At 43.8% G+C, this 3,728-nt stretch overlaps 1 protein-coding gene across 1 annotated transcript in view; it reads left to right on the top strand.

The window, feature by feature from the left end:
* CASR (calcium-sensing receptor) overlaps nucleotides 1-3,728 on the top strand; it is a 38,895-nt gene that overhangs the window by 1,508 nt on the left and 33,659 nt on the right. The gene's annotated exons all lie outside the window — the stretch shown is intronic.

Raw genomic sequence — 3,728 nt, 5'->3', positions numbered from 1 at the left:
TCCTGCTGTGCTTACTGATTTCAGGTGTTGTTTCCCACTGAGACAGAGAGCAAGACACATCCATCTAAATTACGAGATCATTCCTAGAGACTCTCACAGGGACCACACAGAAAGAAGTATAATTAAGCAGGGGTTCTTTTTGCTGCTTCTGTGCACGCACAGAAAGTCAGGAACTAAATGTATGTGGAATGTCTACATGGAGAAAGAAGATCTGCCAGATTTTCAGCATTTTTTTCTTTCCCGGTTGCAGCATTTTGAAAGTGGAATGCTGGAAAGCAATGGATGTTTTCAGCTCTGTTGTCTTCTTTGCCTGCTTCAGGTGACAGGCAGGACGGAGCAGATATTTGCAAACTGAGCATAGCTCTCATTTCTGTCAGCTGTGGGTCAGCCCCAGTGACTTTCTTGACACGGTCCCACTAGAATGGATCACAGGAGAATGTTCCGCCATGAGTACTACAAGTGTGTGGTTGCCAAAAGATTTGTTAATGAGGTAGCGCTGCCAACAACAGGCAAATCCTGAAAAGCCAGACCAGCCGTTTTAAGGACACAGTGGGAGATCCTTCTGGGTGGCATTTGATCTGCTAAAAGATCAAATCCTCTACCTGAAATTTGCCTCGGTAAAATCCATGTTCTTCTTACCCCTGCACCAAGAATCTGCAGGTGCCAAAGAGAGGAGCTGATGGAAGAAGCAGGCTTTTGTGGCACTTTGCTGCACTCCTTCAAGGAACTGGATGAATCGTGAGTTGATAGCATAATGCAAATGTTTTGAGAATACGTAATGAAGGTCAGCGATCTAAATGCAGGGGTAGTAGCAACTGTATGGGAACAAGGGGATGATTGGACCAGAGATGACTGGAATTTCCTTCATTGCACACGTCTTTGCCAGAAAATGCCCATTTGTAGGAAAGGTTTAGTTCAAAAGAGGTTGAGTTGAGAAGACTTTTTGAGACTGGTCGTCAGATTTTGATGATGATTAATCCGTGGGACAGTGTATGTGTATTCCTTGTTATTGGTACATGTTAAATTGAGAGCAGATGTTTTTCCTGAAAGAATCTCCTATTGCAAGCAGTATTTCGGTCAGAAAATTCCTCTGGCTGGACTTGTGCAGAGATGTCTCAGCACAACCATGGTGGTCCTTTGTGGTTTTGGACTCTGTGATTAGGCAGTAGCCTGTGGCAGGGTTGTGCAAGCCAATTCTTCAAGTCATACGCTACAGTTGTTCATATATATTTGAGGTTCCTTTGTTCTGGGCAATTGTCTAGTTTGGAATGAGCGAACTCATGTTTTCAGTGGGGGGTGTTGGAAAGTTTCAGTTTCTTCCCTAAGGAAAATATCCCCGTATCTTGTAGCATCAAAAACTTCTACAGGGTGGGAAATCTGCTAGAGAAGCACAAATGTGGCTGTACCTGGTCAAACCAAAGGTGCTAAATCTGTCCTGTATCTCTGACCGCCCTTGTTGCCTTGAGCCATCTCCGGTGCTGCTGTATCTTTTCAAAGCTGAGGATAATCAATTTTATACCTGTCCCCTTTTTAGAAGGCTGTGTACAGCTTTTAATCTCTGTATTACATAGGAAAATGTGTCTCATATCACACAAGAAAATTAGACCCAGGCCACTCTAGGAGTGTGGGCATCCTCTCTCTTTCCTCATACTCTCCTTCATTAGGCAGCAGCAGCAGCAGCAAGTCATCAGACCGTATGAAAAGCTCCTTGCTTTGAAACCAGTAAAAGACCTAAAGGTCCCCCTGAAACCCTGTGGGCCTCAATCTCTTCCAGAGTTCAATATCAAACCATTTAAGAAAATGTGGCTTTACTTTCTTCTGAGGACTGTTCAACCTGATCTGTGCCGTTGGAACGTTTTCCCACACATTTAGCTGTGTTTGGTCCCATACATTTGATCCCAAATGGGGCTTCTCAAAATGGGTAGAATGACCTTCTCTCCACTTTTTAAGTTTTCACGCTCTTCATACTGTCGTGGCACAGCACTTTCCTCCCCAGCTCAGCATACATACTGGCCTGAACCTACTGTGCATGCCTTGCACGTGGTTATTTGGAAAACTGTATACATAACTCAGCAGCAAAAGGAAAATGGAGCAGTAATGATCTTTTCTCTATTCTTTTTGTGCCGTTTCTACTGAAAATACTTCATACTTTAAGCACTGAGCTGTAGAGTCCAAAGTGAAAACTTACTCATGAGTTTGCCACACCAAATATCAGATAGGATTACGGAAAGTGAGAGCAACTTTGATTCCTGTTTGTTCTTTAAGCAATCAAGTATCCCACATTTGATATAAATACACCTCCTGTCTTCGTATGCCTCGGGTGCTGTTGCAGCAACTTCCCTTATACCATTTGCTGATGCATATCCGATGTGTGGAGGCAGAGCACAAGCAATGCCTGACCCCCATTCCCTGTCAGCACCCACAGAGGTCTATGCATAACCTGGTTTCTCTGTCCTTGATTTCAGGTAGATTGGCCGCAGTGGTGGTGGTATCGTTAGCTTCATTGTCAGCATTAGTGCTCGGGCGGGCCAGACCTATCTGTTCCTCTCACCGTAATGAACTGTTTGTAGGGAATTTTTAGCTTTACTGAGCTGAGGTACAGTGTTGCCACTGTACGGTGTCACTGGATCATAATTTTTAACCCATATTTCCTGTATTCTGATCAGCAATCTAGACAAGGTCGCATGTGAAACTGTGATGAGACACCGTCACCATGTCCTAGGGCAGTATTTCACAAAGCAAGGCTCTGGGACACTTTATCGCACTGAGTCCATCTGAGAGAACAGAGAATTTTAGTTCTAGCCCTTGGAGATATATTTGCTAATCCCACTGAAGAACCAAATGCATAACATGATATTTAGAATTTCCTCCTTAAGACTGAATTATTTCCTTTTGTTCTTCCACCCACCTTCTGGATGTTCATTTTTTAATTTTTAATTTTCTTTGGTCTGCACAATTCACCTTAACCATAGTCCTAGCTTGTAAGAGTGGTAAGCAACTCGTTAAACCTACTGACTGCAGCAATCCAACTGCGAATGACCGAAGGTTTCCCCTTTGCATAGCTTAGTAATAGCAGTGGTAGTAGCAGCAATAACATGTAATTAATGTACTGGAAATCTAGAGAGGACAGAGAAACCAGTATGTGTACAACTGCTAGAGAAAGAGGAGTACCGACGTGAGCCTATGCAGGCCTTGCCACCATTCTTGAATAAATGTACCTGCCAGATCAGGGAGGGTAAGTGAAAGCTGTGTTTAGAGCTTTCACATTATTTTCTCCTTCTGTTCCTTCATATTCTATTGCTTTTAGTTTAGTGCCTTGCAAGTGTTGATAAATGAAGGTCGTGAATTCACATGAGGCTCTGAGCTGCTCCTTTATAGAGACCAACAGGGATCAGGACTAATTTCCCTGCTGGATCCAGACGGTTCGAGCTGTTCAAACCAAACGCGACAAACAAACAAACAAATGGGATGGAGCTATGGGGGGCTTACACCATGCCGTGAGCTCGTGTCGCATGGTTACATCCCCTTGCTTTGTAACACTGGCTGAGACATCCTGAGCACCCCTTGACAGACGCATTTATACCAAGTAGAAGGAAACCGGCAGGAATCAGTGAGATCTTGCGAGTTTACTGTCTAGCAAATTGGGCTGCTGCAAAGACAATCTGTCCCCTGCAGATGTGACAATTAAAATGAGGATTTGTGGAGGAATTGTTCCAGATTTCTCTTTC

Source organism: Buceros rhinoceros, unplaced genomic scaffold (genome assembly GCF_000710305.1).
Source record: "Buceros rhinoceros silvestris isolate BGI_N320 unplaced genomic scaffold, ASM71030v1 scaffold26939, whole genome shotgun sequence".
Lineage (NCBI taxonomy): Eukaryota > Metazoa > Chordata > Aves > Bucerotiformes > Bucerotidae > Buceros > Buceros rhinoceros.
The sequence above is the reverse complement of the archived record's forward strand: the minus strand, read 5'-3'. Positions and strand labels throughout refer to the sequence as shown.